The sequence below is a fragment of the Ictalurus punctatus genome, chromosome 14 (genome assembly GCF_001660625.3).
Source record: "Ictalurus punctatus breed USDA103 chromosome 14, Coco_2.0, whole genome shotgun sequence".
Taxonomy (NCBI): domain Eukaryota; kingdom Metazoa; phylum Chordata; class Actinopteri; order Siluriformes; family Ictaluridae; genus Ictalurus; species Ictalurus punctatus.
Window position 1 is genome coordinate 9,734,913 of NC_030429.2, and position 17,878 is coordinate 9,752,790.

The window sequence follows — 17,878 nt, forward strand, 5'->3', positions numbered from 1 at the left end:
CAGAACGAGCCCAACACCAGACACAAAAATCAGCATGCACTCTTCGCATTGTACATAGAAACAGACATTCACACAAAATTTGACACAAAACCTTGCTTCTGGTGCTGCAGTTATGTAAGTAACACACTAGTGTGTCTTTTTCAGTTTCTAAAATATCACAGTGGGCGGTACAGCGGCACAGCAGGTCACAGCTCCAGGGTCCTCGGTTCGATCCGGAGCTCAGGTTAACGTCTGTGTTCTCCATGTGTTGGGTTCTCAGGTTTCCTTCCACTCCTCAACAATACCGTATGCCAGTAGGTAAATTGGTTACGCTAAATTTCCTCTAGGTCTGAATGTGTGTAAGTGTGAGTGTGAGTGAGTGTGTGTGTGTGCGCACACACAGGATCATGCAATGGACTAGTGTCCTATCCAGGGTGTATTCTGCCTCGTGCGCAGTGTTCCTGAGAGACGCTCTGGACCCACTGTGACCCTGATCAGGATTAAATGGTTACTGTAGATGAATGAATGAAAATATCAGAATGAAAGAAAAATAAGCTTTAAGAGTTGTGTCTTTCAAGAGCAACAATGATGCAGGCGACACTAAACAGTATTTGATCCAGTCAGACTCTGTCATACACACCTTCTTTTTTCTAACACCAAGAAGGGAGAGATATTTATGTATTACTTTGCACATTGCACAGTTCACAGGTTCAGCTAGAACCTTATAATTCAACAGTATTTTGTTCACTGAATTTAAACCATATATATATATATATATATATATATATATATATATATATATATATATATATATATATATATAAATAAATGAACCTAAAAACCTTTTAGGGTCCAGGATCACCAGTTTTTTTTTTTGTTTTCGTTTTTTTTTTCTTCCATTTATAAAATCTGGCAGACGCCCTTATCCAGAGCAACTTACATTTATCTCATTCATACATCTGAGCAGTTGAGGGTTAAGGGCCTTGCTCCAGGGCCGAACAGTGTCAGCGTGGCAATGCTGAGGTTTAAACTCATGACCTTCTGAGCAGTAGACCAACACCTTAATCACTGAGCTACCACTGCACACATTTTTTTGTTTGTCTGGGTATTTGTTTTTTTTTAGTTACAGTGGTGGAAATCCCAATGTACCATTAACAAATTTTTATTTATTATTCCGCTCCTACTGTATATTTATTAACCTATTTCACATTAATCAAATGTGTTTACTCCAAACTTCAATTGAGAATCTCAAGTTCCCCTGCCCTTTCAACCGTATGACGGATGCTTAATTGCGCAAAGCCCTGAGGAATTTATTTCCTGCTAAAATCTTTACATTATGTAGAGTTAATTAACAAATTAACCACATTATTGTGGTTAATTTGTGGTAGGAAATCATTTTTTCAGTGCATTTGTGGTACCTACAAAATTTGTTCACCGACCGTCCATCAGAAGGAACAGTTTTTTTCTATCCCCACACAGCATGGGTCTAATTCATACCCAAGTCTGAACTTCTGTGATCCCAACACCATTCACCGACTTTACAGCTCTCTCTCTCTCTCTCTCTCTCTCTCACACACACACACACACACACACACACACATTTCCGTATCAGTTCTTCAGATCCTTCTCTGGTCTCACTCCCTCCTCCTTCAGGTCATAGCCCCATTTCTAAACAGCAATCTTCATTCTCCATCTTTGCCAAAATGGAATATTTAAGCTACATGACTTTTGAGGGCACTGGCACACACACACACACACACACACACACACACACACACACACACACACATCATGTAAGCGTAAACACCAAAGTCAGCCTGCAATATGGGAAATTTGGGAGCAGGGGAGGGGGTTGAGGGTGAGAAGAAACTGAGCAAAGACAACGGACAAATCAGATGCCACTGCTTGGCCCTTGAGCAAGGCCCATAACCGTCAACTGTTCAGTTGTAAGAATGAGATAAATGTAATTTGCTCTGGATAAGGCTGTCTGCCAAATGCCATTAATATAAAAGATCGCAGACTAGACTGATACATGTTCCTTGGCCGGTCTTCACAGCTTATGGAATCCATTTTAAAATATATACGTCCTTTAATGTTTAAACTTCCTACCACCATCTCAGCTCTTTACCATCATTCACCAGCATTACAGTAAATGAATAATGACTTATTTGTGTGACACAGAAAAGCACCAGATTTAAAGGTGGAGTCAGAGATATTTAAAGCAAAACACTTTTCTAATATTATAACAAGTATATAACAATTCAAATATCTGCTCAGAGGAGAAACTTTGGCTACTTTGGTACACCAAACTCTGAAAACTGTTGAAACAACAAAAACAAAAACAACAAAACCACGAACCACTAACATTCACTATATCAGAACACTTACCTATCAATCATGGTGCCTGTTATATATATTAAATCTTGTACTATTATTCCTGATGTTCTAGCTTAGGCAGCACCTAAGGCAAAAGATGATGTATTTGCTTGGATTTAGAATTTCAAAACAGCTAGATTTAGCTAATTCCTTCCAAAAGTCCTTCCAGTCTCACCAGGCACATTTCCATGCCACACCACCAGAGGTCCTCATCGCCTTCACCTACTTTCACCTGTAGCTCTTCCGTAGTTACTTACTGATTATATACCCTCATGCTTAGATAGCTCATTGCAAAGTCTTGTCCTCCTTTGAAATGCATGACTCAGCCTTTTTCATGACTCAGCCCCATGTATGTTTCTCTGGGTTTTGTTTGTTTGTTTGTTTGTTTTTTAAGGTTAAGGTTATCCCCATTGTCTAGTTCTTTGGATTTGTTTGCTAGTCCGAGTGATTTTGGGCTTTGACTTCTCTGCACGACTTTGTGAATACTGATTACATTTTTGTCTCTGGTTTTATAAACTCTGCCCTTTGATCCAACTACCGATTTCTGTGTAGTACATCACGCTAACTATCCCTTCAAGACGTTTAATTTGTCTTTATTGTGTTGCTTACATTTTTCCATCCCAACATTTTGAATCCGCAATCTTGCATCGTTCTCACACTTGCATCTATCGATTCTATCAGTTCTGTCACTACACTAGCCAGAATGCATTACTCATACAGTATACAGTATGCCATACAATCACCGCAGAATCCTTCAGCTTTCTTATTCCCTTTGGGAGACCACTCTACAGGGTTCTAGGTCCCAGTGTTATGGGGTGTGTAATCATGTCTTCAACAGATGCATCAATAGTTTTTTATTATGACTCCATCCTGTGAAATACACTCTTAGAGTCTCAAACATCTATAAAACATTAAAGATCTTCCTGGAATATTATGATTCACTGTAGATGCATATGGTTATTAATTAACACCAGAAGACAGATGAGATACCGGTTCAAAAAGATCTGAGCAGTGTTATGGAAAAAAAGCCGCACTGCTGATGTCCCTTTCTGTGTATGGAAAAGAAACTGACAGGCTTCAACCTTTATGTGCCCTTCTGCAGCGTCTGATCTACAGTACGTAGAGCCTTCTGTTTACTATCCTGTACATCATTTTAAGGATTTGCAGTAAAAAAAAAAGAAAAGACAGAGACGGATGAGAATAAAAAAAGGCGGGACTACGGGGACAAAAATAAAATACATAGGTTAAAACAATGACAGAGGAGAAAAGGAAGATGGAAACGATAGATATATAAAAGAGACGTACTGCAGAAATAGAGGTGTATGAAAATGCCTGATGAGACCGAGTGCATATGTGATGATGAGAAAGAAAGAGCGAGAAAGCGGAAGACAGTCCACAGGTACTCATTAGACATGTCAGTGGCTGGAGGGCTCAGCTAAGAACAGGCAGCCCTGAGAGAGTGAGAGTGTGTGTGTGTGTGTGTGTGTGTGTGTGTGTGTGTGTGTGTGTGTAATGGAAAAGGGAGTTTTACGGTCTACTCTTCTTTTGTCCTGATTTCAGTTCACTGCCGTCTTCCCTCAGGCTGCCAGACCCAACAACCTCATCTACATCTTTTCTCCCTCTGCTGATGTCTCTTTCCTCCGTGCCCCTTTGTTCCGCTTCACCATTTCTCATTCTCTCCAAACGCACACCTTCTGTTGCTCCCACATTTTATTTTTCCCGTCAACCGTCTTTTTACCAACCCTCTTTACCCCCTCACACACACACACACACACACACACACACACGCCCCCTCATGTCTGTCTCAAGTAATAATACGTGATCTCATCACAGTTTGGAATCGAATTAAAGTGAGCAAACAGCAGCAACTCCTACATTCTTCACTCTGACCGTGGGTGTGCGTCTGACATTCTAAATGCTAATGAAACACTCTATGTGTGTGTGTGTGTGTGTGTGTGAGTGAGCAAGCAAGTACAACCCCAATTCCAATAAAGTTGGGACGCTGTGTAAAATGGACATAAATGTAAATAAAAACAGATGATTTGAATAACAAAAAATATGTTATTCATAATAGAACATAGAAAACATATCAAATGTTTAAACGGAGGACTCGTACCATTTTAAGAAAAAAAAATAGGGTAATTTTGAATGTGATGGCTGCAACACGTCTCAAAAAAGTTGGGACAGAAGCAACAAGAGGCTGGAAAAGTAAGTGTTACTAAAAAGAAACAGCTGGAGGTAAGCTGAAGGGCAGTAACATGACTGGGTATAAAAAGAGTATCTTCGAGAGGCAGAGTCTTTCAGAAATTAAGATGGGATGGAATCTGGATGGAAGAATATGTTGCTCTAAAACCAGTATATACCTTTCAGCATTGATGTTGCCTTTCCAGATGTGCAAGCTGCCCTTTCCATAAGCACTAATGCACCCTCATACCATCAGAGATGCAGGCTTTTGAACTGAGCGCTGATAACAAGGCAGATGGTCCCTCTCCTCTTTAGTCCTCTTTAGTTTAGTGGACGCGGCGTCCATGGTTTCCAAAAAGGATTTCAAATTCTCATAAGAAGCTATGAAAGCGGTGAACGTGGTGCTCTGTACCGAAAGAAGTGGAGAGCGGCGTGCAAGCATGCGGACCCTTCCCCAAGCCAGGACAGCCACTAGGAAAGAAGAACTCCACCTAGCTGCCTGTTTTGGGAGGTGGGAGGAAACTGGCGAACCCAGAGGAAACGATTGCATAGATGTGAAGAACACGCAAAAACACTTCACAGTTTCACAGTAACCTGAGCCAAGTATTGAAATGAGGACTCTGGGGGTGTGAGGTGACAGTGCTACCTGCTGCACCACCTTGCTGCCTATTGTTGAAGATTTGATCAAATTGAATTATTGAATTGAATCACAATTTCAACATGGAATCCATGTGTGAAATTTAACTTCATTTACACCCCCACAAAGATAGTATTACAGAACTGTAGCGTTATTCTACACGCACAAGCTGTTTCCTTCATCACAGAGGTTACTTAAGATACACACAAGGTGAGAGCTAACACCTCTGGTCCCATTGTGCAACGCTGCTTATTTTGAGCCGTGATTAGAACGCACTGACACTTCATTTATCTTCAGATATGCTCAGTGAGAAAAAACTCATATGCACGTAGATACAGATTTTTAAAAAAAATCAATACAACACCGGTAGCGATGGATGTGCATGTACTTTCCTTGGTCTTTTCCTCCACAAATATGATCCACAACATATAGCTTTTTGGTTCAATTACTTTTCAACAGGTACCATTTTTTACACACCCGCTCTCTGACCTTCCTCTCCTTCACCCTCATCCTTTCTGTAGCTCTGCTCCTCTCTAATGATGGTCTACTGTCTCAGACACAAAACTCCCACCTGTGTAAAATTAAAAACTGCAACCGCTACAGAGAAGAGTCAGGAAGGTAAAACCATGTGCACACACACACACACACACACACACACACACACACACACACACACATACACACACATAGTGCTCCCAGTGCTTGTCCAGAGAGTTGGGACTTCTATACAGGCACAGGAGATCTGTACTACACGCCAATGTATCAGAGCAAAGCGTTAAAAAACAAGGACACCCATTAGGATTAAGACACACACACACACACACACACAGCTTGCACTGGGAGAGTGAGCAAGGGAGGGAGGAAGGAAAGGAGGGAGAGAGGGAGGAACGAAAAGGCTCATTTAACGAGTAGACAGAGGCAGATGTACGCTGGAGAGAGTGAGAGGTGTGATGGAAAGCTGACCGGAAATAAAAAGAGAAAAAAAAAAAAGAATCAGCATGGGAGAAAAGAAAAGGAAGATTTATGATATACTCCAGTTTTGGAAGGAAAGATTAACAAGGAAGGAGAATATTAATGAAAAGGAGTGAGAAACGGACTGAATGAGAGAAAGCAAGGGATACGGCGCTCTCATATACTGAGGTCAGTACTTTATAATGCTTATACTGTATGTGTTTGTGTGTGTGTGTGAGATATTAACTTACACTGGTGGAATAAGAATCACATTCCCATAATTTTAATTCATGCAATTAAAAATAGTTTTAAATGTATTATTATTATTATTATTATTATTATTATTATTATTATTATTATCATCATCTCAGTGCAAAGCTGAGTTCTTCAGGTTTTGTACAAAAACCAGTCACACAATTGAATTCAAATGAAACCGTGTATGTAACTATAACTTTCTAGTTATATAAACAAAACATTGTAGAATTGCGATTATAATAAACTCTAGACTTTACTCAAAAACTTTATGTCCTGTAGCGTAATACAAGATCCAACATGATTCCTATTGAACTGGTTCCTGTTAACGTTTGATCAAATCTATCTATCTGTCTATCTATCTGTCTATCTATCTATCTATCTATCTATCTATCTATCTATCTATCTATCTATCTACCTATCTATCTATCTACCTATCTATCTATCGCAGTTTAATATGAGTTAGTAGGGAAGTAGTGATGTCACAGGATTTGGTGTAATCTGCGTAATGGTTTAAAGGCAATGTGTGTGTGTGTGTGTGTGTGTGTGTGTGTGAGAGAGAGAGAGATGCATGTAAAAGCAGGTGTGTAATCCCACACGTCTGTGAAAGACAGCTACAATGCTTCAGACTGTGTGTTCCGTCTCTACTTTTTCTCATTAGGAGTCTGTCCTAATTTGATTTTGTTTTTTTAGACACATTTACACCACAGTTACAGTGGTACAATTTCTCGGTCACATGACAAGCTGTGTTTTCGGAACTTCAAGAGAGAAGTATAAAGTATATAACGTGTGCATGTATTTTCTGCATACATTTTAATATATTCACATTCCACATTTCTATGAATGTAAACCGAGTTTGTTGAGAAAAGCCCTGATTTTCAATACACAACGTCTTAGAATGAAACTGTTACATATGAAAATAAAGTGCGCATCTGTTAATTATTCTGCTGTATTTGATGAATATTACATAACATATTATATGTTTTTTGAGTACTTCATCACCAACACATATCTTGTGACGTCACTGCTGTCTATGTATATGTCCTATTGTCCTTTCCGAAGTCTTGCCTGCGTTTCCTGTAGTACATAACTACTGTAAATTAGAATATATAAATAAGTAGCTGCAGTATTCTGTATTTCTGCTGTTTTCATTCATACACTTGCTAGTGATATTGCTTAGAGATTCTCCAACAGTGCTCCTCTTTCACTTGCTCTGAATATGATTCTCACAAAAACCCTTAATAAACATGCATAGCAATTACGCCCCCTCCTCCCCGGTCTCCATTACAAAACAGTTTTCCTTATAAATAGCTGTGCAGAAAAAATGGGGTCGGATATAAACTGATTACTGTTTATTTCTGTCCAGGAAACTGGACGTTGTTAAGAGCTTCCGCAGTATTGTCTCAGGATTTTTCAATTGGGCTTTTCTTAGAGCAGTAAGTGTGTGTAGAATCGCTCTAAAGCTTGTTAGTGTATGCTTTCAGCTGAGAAATGACTTAGGCATGTATTAAGTGTCCTTAGAGACTTCTCTGTGTGCAAACAAATGTAATAGCTTAGACTTATACCCTGGTTAATGCATATGTTTGGCTCACAGCCATGTGACACCGCATCTCCGTCTTGTCTAGTCTAGTCAACGTAAACACACATACCATTAGAGGGGCATTGCATATTCTGTACGAGATCTCCAAACCCATCTTGTGCTCATACACTCTCTGCTGCACTACACTGAGCAACACACACGTTCTCAGAAGCACACTGAAGTGGCGAGAAAAGGCGAAGCGAAGTACACCGGTTTCAGACAGAGAGGAGGAGGGTAGGAGGAAGGAAAAAGAAAGAAGATGAGTTCATCTAGATGAGGAGAACAGGTTTTTGGGGGTGTCACAGAACCCTCCCATTCACGTCCTGTTTTCCTGAACAGTCAAATTGTTCCTTGTTAATAGTCTCGTTACGTCTCTCCATACGTTACCCGAGTGCATGTACCCTGCTGTCTGTCAATGTGTTATTCGAATGCTTTCGAAAACTAATGAGCCTACACTTTTATGCTGATCATTATCAGTGGCACTACAGAACATGAAAGCTGTACTGCTTTCTTAAGTGATATAATTACAAGGAATGACCTTAAAAGGGTTCAGATTTTTTTTTTCATTTATTTACCCGCAGTCATTTTGTGTGGGGTGCTGATATTTAGGTGCATCTGCGTATATACAGACGGGGACGCTGTGGGCATTTTGCTGGCATGGTTTGGGTCTACATGTTCCTTTAAAGTGGGTTTCCATTTGGCGGCTATGCTTCATTTTCAGAGGCACAGCTTTGTAAATTAGCCACAATCCTTCACAATGCCACTATTTCCATTCCATGGCCAAGCATGCCATTTTTAAGTATTCATTCTGCAGGTACTTGTGAGCCAAGCCAGGAAATAATTCAGATCACTGATTGATAAAAACAGAAACACAGACATATTGAATAATGCCTCTGGCTAGGATGGCTTCTCCTTCATTATCATTATCATAATCATTATTCAGAATGATTTTAGTTGCCTAATAATTTAATAAGTATTCGATGACAATTTCAAAACTGTTCAGATTTTACTTATTTACCTACTGAGTTGTTTTCCTATTGCTAGTTAGCGTGATATTACATTTCTTCCCGAGACAGCAGAATCTGATATCTTCTAGTCGGGGAAAATCCCAAATAGCCTCGAATTCACTATATGTTTGTGGCTTACACATAATAACATAACATAACGTAGCAGTACATATTAGAGCTCTCACTACCTCATGACCTCATGAATATTGTATAAAGACATTTGAGATTCAGTGGACTTTTAAAGTATGGGCACAGCTGAATGTGCTTGGGTGTGTAGGCAGCTATTATATGAAAGTTTGCTCCTCTTTATTTTCACTAAACATGAAAGTACTGTAATTTGTGAGCTTCCATTAAAACACTCTGCCTCGTGCTGACTTTCGACCTATGAGAGAGAAATGCAGCAATGCCTCATGCGTTTTTATCATTGAGGTTTTAATCACAAAAATAGTTTATTTGAATTCCAAGTAGCATTTCAGTACCAAGTACAGATTAATACCCTTTGTAGACACCACAGAGAGCACCATGGCCAAAATTAAGAATACCACTGGAGCTTCCACAGAAAAAGTGCCTGTTGGAAATGGTTAAGATGTAAGATATAATATTTGTTCATGCTAATATTTAATTAGAAAATCGCTACACAAATTTTTTTCAAATGTGAAAATAAAACATCACGTAACAAGGGTCATTTAGCCAAAAAGTTTAATCGAATTACTCACTTCTTTCAATTGACTTAATTTAAGTATCTGAAATGGTGCACTACTGTATCCACTGTACACTATATACTTGATGTATGCATTGTCTGAATGCATTTGTGTTGGAAAGCAAAGCCCCGAATCTATGTAAAGCACTATGAGTGTCTGGAAAAGCACTATATAAATGTAACTGTGACAAACAGCAACATCTAAAGAAAACCTGTTTAAACTGTTTGATTCAGGTTTAATTTCATAGTGTAGGGGAGTGTTTTTAAAACTGTAGTAGTATCTAGTGGCTCCGCCCATTCCTCTATACGGTGTGACCCGTCACAGCGTACTATCTCCAACTTTTCACACATTTTTTTGGTGGTTTTAGTGGATTGTCTGAGCATTAATAGTAATCCATTATATCTCAATGAATTCCGCAGTGTTAGCATACTACTCGCACTGAAAGTACGCAAAGTGCAATATAAACAGGGTAATCACACATAATGAGACTGATCACATGGTACATGTGTTAGCAGTTGTCAGGAGTCATGGCAAGTACAGAGATGGAAAAGATGGAAATAAAATGCCAACAAGAGGCTTCTTTGACAAATAAATGATTTCCTGAAGCAGGCAGAAGGCAGACAAAAAAGTGTGAAGGATAAAGAAAAGTGAAAGAGCTGTAGGAGAGAGAGAGAGAAATAGAGAGAGAGAGAGAGAGAGAGAGAGAGAGAGAGAGAGAGAGAGAGAGAGAGAGAGACTTATCAATTGAATTATAAATCTGACCATTACTGATTACTCGGGTAGAACAACATCCAGAAAAGTGCTTTACAATTGCATCCATCACTTTAAAAAGGAGCGAGTGAAAGAGTGATAGAGGGAGAGAGAGTAAGCGAGAGGGAGAAACTCAGATCTGTTGGATGGCGACAGTGATGGAGAGGCAGTCAGGAAGACAGATTTTACCAGCTGATAAACGGGACACAGCGGGAGAAGGTGAGACTGAAAGATAGAAAGAGAGACGGAGAAGAAGAGAGTGAGAGCAGGATGAAAGCCCAGGCAGGGGTGATGATAGAGGAGAAAGACACCGATAGCCATGAAGAGAAAGAGAGTGGACAGAGATAAAGGTGAGCATGGCGAGATTATGATGGAGGGGGAACAGTGAGGGTGAAGTGATAGAGGGATAAAATGGAGAGAGAGAGAGAGAGAGAGAGAGAGAGAGAGAGAGAGGAGATGAAGAAAAGGCTAGACTGAATGACATTTAGACAGGCTTCAAGCTCTCTGACTCGCCTACTGTCAGCTCTGACACTGCATTTGTTTGTGTGTGTGTGTGTGTGTGTGAGAGAGAGAGAGAGAGAGAGAGACAGAGAGAGTCAATTTGAATATGAGAGACAGTGACAATATATGTCAAACATGATTAACCAAAATGTTCTCTTGATGCTTACCTACCCAATAAAATAGACGCACACATACACACACTTTCCCACTGTTCTGATTAAAAGCCTGATGCATTAGGTGATTGAAACTCGACAGAATGGTGTGTGTGTATGTGTGTGTGTGTGAGAATATATAGCCGTCTTCCTCCTCGCTCAAATATGCACCTACACTGTACAGAGCTTTCCTCTGTACACACATTTACAGCTCACAGGAAAATGCACACAGACATTTAAAGCAACTATTCTTCCTTAAACTCGGATAACACCCTAAGATTTTTCATCAGTGTGAAGTCATCAACATAAAGTAACTGGATTTATAGGTTTGATGTTCCGATAAAAGATGGCTACCAGGAGAAAGTAACACCAATCTAGATTTTAAATCATCTAGCCTACTCATAACTAAATAAATGACTACATACAATGCCTAACCTACCTAACCAAAAACAGAAGAAAATGCAATCATCCCAAAATAAATGGCATCATTTCACACCAATTGAGTCTGAAATGTCATTTTGTGACAGTGCATCACTTTTCAAATGTAAGTCCAATTTCTATTCCCTTTTTGAATGAGGCACGATCTGAGAAACAGGACATATTCTCATTATACTTGGATCATGAGGTTCCAAGCACCAATTCAGATTGTTGGACTGACATACAGAAATACATCTGGATGCGAGTGTTGTAGCGTTTAAGCTCTTAAATGAGTCGCTGAAATTCACCGTACTCTGTGTACCAAAATTCCTCTAACATTAACACAACTGTAAACTTGTCCTTCAGTGAATTCATGCATAATGGATAACATTCAGTTAAAGCTCTAAGCTCCTGAAAACAAAAACGCAAGAGCTTCTTTTCTTCCTCAGTGTTGGACAGTAATATTCAATGTCATAATAAAGACAAAGCCAATGTAGGAGAAGTGCAAAGAGCAAACGATGGACTCAAAGTTCCAGAATGCAATGCAGTTATAAGCACAACACTCTTGTCCACAGCTATGAGATTCAGCTCACCTAGTTAGTGATCTCTGAGGTGTCAAGGATGATGGGGGTATTAGCATGAAAGTTAAAGCTTTGGAAGCTGATCTGTTGAACTAGAGTGTACAGATGAGGATGTGAGAGAGCTGGACAGCCAGAATCAAGAAAAGTGTGCAGCTAGCCCACAGCTGAAGTCTGCCAAGTACAAGCCGGCAGCTGAATCTGAGGTGTGTACACTACAGCGAGACGAGAAAGAAACAGAGTTTAATGTACCATTGCTGATTATAAAAATGCTATGTGTGATTATGCAAATGCTATATGACTGTACAAATTACCACTGTCATTTAAAAAAAGCAACAAAAAAAAAAAACAAAGGCTACAGGGAAATATTTCACAATATAACTGTTTTATCTTTAAAAATTCAAGTGTGTCATGTCCCAGAAATTCTTTAGACACTCAGCAATCTGAATTAAAGAAGCTTGACATTGGCGTGTACTACACTTTATCAATTATTTCCAGTGAGAGAGAGAGAAAGAGAGCGAGCAAGCAAGAGCGAGCAAGCGAGAGAGAGAGAGAGAGAGAGAGAGAGAGAGAGAGAGAGAGAGAGAGAGAGAGAGAGAGAGAGAGAGAGAGAGAGCACCTTGAGATTTACTGCACACTCACTTGACACTGATCATCGCATTACAAGGTCACGCCACAGTGTTTTGTTGTGCATTCCTTTATTTTGTCTGGTTTTGTCTTTTCATGCGAGTGTGTTTCGGCTAGTAAATGGCAGAGGCAGACCTCATGTTAGCAAGTGTGTTTGCATTTTTTATGATTGTTATTATAACATACTCACTGAAAACATGGCCATTACATCTCTCTGTTTTCCATAACTGTGTACTGAGTGTTCTGCCTCTGTTAGAGGCTGTGTATAGTTTATTATGGACATTTGCATTTATAAATATTATGTTTTCTTAATTGTTTAATGTTTTATATATATATATATATATATATATATATATATATATATATATATATATATATATATATATATATATATATATATATATACACACACACACATATATATATTACTAGTCCAGGCTCTTGTCATCTCAAGACTGGACTACTGCAATGCACTACTCTCAGGCCTCCCAGCCAGCTCCATCAAACTCCTTCAAATGATTCAGAATGCAGCAGCACGCCTCGTCTTCAACCAGCCCAAAAGAAAACATGTCACACCCATTTCATTTCCCTCCACTGGCTTCCTGTAGCCGCCCGCATCAAATTCAAGGCCTTGATGCTCACGTACAAGAGCTTGTCTGGAACAGCATCCTCCTACCTCAACACTCTCCTGAAGGCTTACGTTCCCTCACGCAAGCTGCGATCAGTTAACGACCGATGCTTAGTAGTGCCTACTCAGTGTGGCTCAAGGTCCATTTCCAGAACCTTCAAATTAACAGTCCCTCAGTGGTGGAATGAACTTCCAACCTCTTCTGTGAACACTTAACCAACCCCTAACACGCCAACTCCACATGATCCTTTTAAAGAACTAAACTAAAATAAAAAAACTCACTCTGGCACTTACACCTCTACTCTGCACACTTTGCTTTTCTAGAACTTAATTAAAATATCTTGCATGGTAGCACTACTTGTATTGTTCTCTGCTTGATATGTTGTTTTGCTTGTATTTCCTCATTCGTAAGCGTACAAGTTGTGTTTTACCCGTCATTATTATGTACATTTATATATGAGGACTCTTGTTGTCACATGTTTTTTCGCAAGCACTGCAGGTTGGGTAACAGGTAGCAGTGAGCTCATGGTGCAGTGAACGCTTGAAACATGTCTATGTTGCATCTGAGTCAATCCTCCTTCTAAACTCTATCGAAAGCAATGGCTTTTTCCTCGGTTCAGTGGCCGGCGTTTCTGCCCATGTAAACTGCATGCTGAATCATTAAAGGAGCAAGACGCTCATATCCTGGCTCTTGAACAGTGTTTGGCTCGCTGTTTATCTATATTCACGCTTGGAAAGCAAACATGTCAAGAGAACAGTATAGAGAGTTTGTTTGTGTGTATGTGATTGAGAGATGTGGGGAATGTCAAATGGCTCTCTCTAATGAGCATCTTCTATAATTTTCATTTTATCCTTGTAATGACTCCTACTTATAATAAAACAGAGAGCACTCTTCAGAGAGCTGCTCTGAACTAAATCAAATCATAACCAAACACCCATTAATGCTCTCCTGTGAAACCAGACGCCATCATACACAATAAATGAGACGGCCGGTGTCTGATGTTCCCTTGTTTAAACAGGTCGACTTCTAATGGTGTGTTTCAAATCGAACCACATAGTGTCTGATATAAACACTTCTAATTAGGGTTCATTCTGACAGGTCATGTTTGTTAAGGAAACATTTAAAAAGAAAAGAAAACATCACATCTTTGAGCTAATCTTCTGTAATTAGTAGCTAATTAATATGCTATTTGGTAATTAGCTAATTAGTGCTTAGTTGATAAGAATCAATACATTCGGCTAAAGCCAACAATGGGTAGAGGGACACTGTACAAATGCTTTTGATAAACTAGCCAGTGCTATGCTTTATTTAATTTCACATTCATTTAAAGGTTACATTTGTAAATCAGTTCACTTCATACAGCCATTTCTCAGTAATATAACTGATTTACACAGTTCTTTGCTCATCAAGACTACACCGTGGGCATGATTTCACTGCTGAAACTAGCTCAAACAGAATGCAACAGAGCTTGAGCTAATCTAATTTGTTAACCTAAGCTAACGTAACTTGACAAGAAGATGGAACTGACAGACAGTAAATGACGAGAGTAAAAAAGTGACTGTAACATTATTAGGCTAGGAAAAGATGTCATCCATCCATCCAACCCGCTTTTCGAAATCGCTTATCCTACACAGGATCACAGGGGAGCCTGGAGCCTATCCCAGGGAACTCGGAGCACAAGGCAGGGGACACTCTGAATGAGGTGATAACCCATCACAGGGCACAATCGCACACACATTCACACTACAGACAATTTGGAAATGCCAATCTATCTACTGACCATGTCTATGGACCCTGGAATACCCAGGTGTGTACCCTGGAGGACCCACATGTTCTCCCTGAAGTACAGGGAGAACATGCACACTCCGCTTACACACGGCATAGGCAGGGTTCAAACTCCCAGGTGCGAGGCAACTATGCTAACCACTAAGCCACTGTGCCCCCGGAAAAGACACCATAGTTAAGTTAAATATAAAACAAGGATTAACATCCTTCCTTTGTTCCTCTGTTTGACCAGCCATAATTAATTCATTCATCTTCAGTAACTACTTTATCCTGGCCTCATTGTACTTTGTGTAACCATGCTGCTCCACTGGGACTACCTCTCCACTGGGACCACCTCTGCTACTGGTACCTTTTCTACTGTAACATTTTCTGAAGCTGAACCTGTGCTGACATGTGAGGGATGTTCATTAATCTATTTTATTAAGAGTGCTCAATACAAATGCTTTTTATATTTTGGAGTGCAGCAGAGAGCACCAATGCCCCAGATTGTGTTAATTACTTTAGTCCACAACACTAAAAGCCTGATGTCCATGATTTGTGCATTGTTGAAAGTCCATGTACGAGGCAGAGAGTAAAAGTATGTTTCTGCTGAACGTTTGCAAAAATCCTACCTGAAATTTGCCTGAAAATCTTTCTACATTCAGACTTACATGATTTGTGACCTTTTTTGTGAGCCAGTCAACGAGAAAGAGCTGCTCAGCTTGCCATTTACAAACTTTCTAACTCAAACCAGAAATCCTGGCAAAGTTGATCACGTCATAACAAACACTGGGCAGTGGAGGCTCAATGGTTAAGGCTCTGGGTTACTGATCAGAAAGTCAGGAGTTAAAGCCCAAACACTGTCAAGCTGCCATTTTGGGCCTTAACCATAAGGGGTCCTCTGACCCCTGCTTCCTAACAAGCTGAAATATGCAGAAAAAAAGAATTTCACTCTGCTGTAATGGACATGTGACAAATAAAGGCTACTTCTTATTAAATGGAGGTTACAAAAAGACTTCATAATACAAGGCACAGATCAGCTGTCCTTTAGAAGATTGACTGGGTTACTTACTTAATTGGATGCATGCTATGTCAAACTCAGGACTACAAAATATGGGGTTTGATAATCACTGCAGCAATATTGGCCTTTGTAATACTAAATTCACAGAAGACTAAATCATGCAAATGAGCACTTTAACAAGGTTGTTTTTGTGGATTCTCTGAGCATACTGATGTCAGCTGGTCCAGACGGTCCACAGTTTTCTGTGTTGTTTTAATAAATCATGGGATTGGTGTGGTTCAGAACTATTAATTGTGTCCAAATTAACACAGGCAAATATACTGTATTGTTATATTACAATATATTAATATGATTGATATTATACCCATAGTTGATTTCTCAAATCTGATAGGTCAGAAAGTAGGCATTATTGTTGTGTATTGCATGGTTTGGATAGTAGTTCTGGCTGTAACATGAACGATATGTTTATATTAATGCACTCATTCTAATGGGTTTTATACTAATATACTAAGTTTTTCTAATGGTTTTATACTAACAGCTCATGCAGAGGGACTTGTGTGGCAGATGCTCTACATAATCTAAACCTAATAATAAGCAGTGTTGTTTTTTTTATACACTCTTATAATAAAAACATGTTGTTTAACAAATAATACTACTTCGTCTGAAGATTTTTTTGTGAAGGGATGTTTTTTTAGATGTTGTTTAAAAAAAAAAAAAAAAAAACACGTCTGGCGGGGTGTCAGTGCTTTGTAACAGTCATGATGCTTTGTAACGTTTCCTAGCATGGGAAAGTCTTCAGTACAGAGGAGTTTACACTTTCTGATCTCTCGGTAAAATGACTAGCTGGATTGTTTTTGCCTTATTATCTTCAAGAGACATTGTTATACAGTAAGTGTTAAGAGGAACTTGTCACATAGACCTTCAACAAAATTAAATATAACTATAAACTATTAAAAATAAACATCATTCATCAATAAATTAAACATAGAGGAATTACACATTTCGGACTGTTATGCGATAGTAATACCCTTTGGGGTGCTAACAGCCCTCTGCTTTGCAACGGGCCACCTTGGCATGTATTACTATCATATAACAGTATGGCGTGTTATTCCTTACATAACATACTCTAACATAATATAAAAATATGTTGTACATAACAATTTAAAATGATATAAAAGATAATAATTTACACATGAATTTATGGAGATGCCAGTGATCCTGACCCATTCTGCTCTCCGGACCTGCCTGATCCATTCGGATGCCGTATCTCTGGATGGAGTGCTCATCAACTGGAGGCTACAGCCTGGAGATTGATTAGTATGGTACTGCTTGTAGAACCATGGGAATGGTTTTGGTCCTCAATTCCACATGGAAATTCTCACGGTGGTTGCTGGGACTACGGTTGCTGCTATGACCTTGGGACTGCAATTACCACATGCAGTTTTGCACTTGGGTCTCCTTTAGTGAACAGCGGACTAGTTCAACAGACTTCATGTAAAAACCATAATGAACTTTCTTTTACTTTTACACTATACGTTGTTACCCAGATGAGGATGGGTTCCCTTCTGAGTCTGGTTCCTCTCAGGGTTTCTTCCTCATATCATCTAAGGGAGTTTTTCCACGTCACCGTCTTCCTCAATAGGGATTAATCCACACACTTAAAATCTGTATCCTGTGTTTTATATTTCTGTAAAGCTGCTTTGAGACAATGTCCATTAATAATAACAGATTCTACAAGTCTGCACTGGTAGGATGAATACCATTCATCCCAAA

At 39.3% G+C, this 17,878-nt stretch overlaps 2 protein-coding genes across 4 annotated transcripts in view; one reads left to right on the plus strand and one right to left on the minus strand.

The window, feature by feature from the left end:
- Nucleotides 1-17,878, minus strand: part of LOC108275122 (dedicator of cytokinesis protein 2) — a 131,406-nt gene that overhangs the window by 22,157 nt on the left and 91,371 nt on the right. The gene's annotated exons all lie outside the window — the stretch shown is intronic.
- insyn2b (inhibitory synaptic factor family member 2B) overlaps nucleotides 4,550-17,878 on the plus strand; it is a 33,547-nt gene continuing 20,218 nt past the window's right edge. For both annotated transcript variants that reach the window (XM_017485727.3, XM_017485728.3), the window contains exon 1: nucleotides 4,550-6,316. The gene's annotated coding sequence lies outside the window, so the exon portion shown is untranslated. The remainder of the gene's footprint in view (nucleotides 6,317-17,878) is intronic.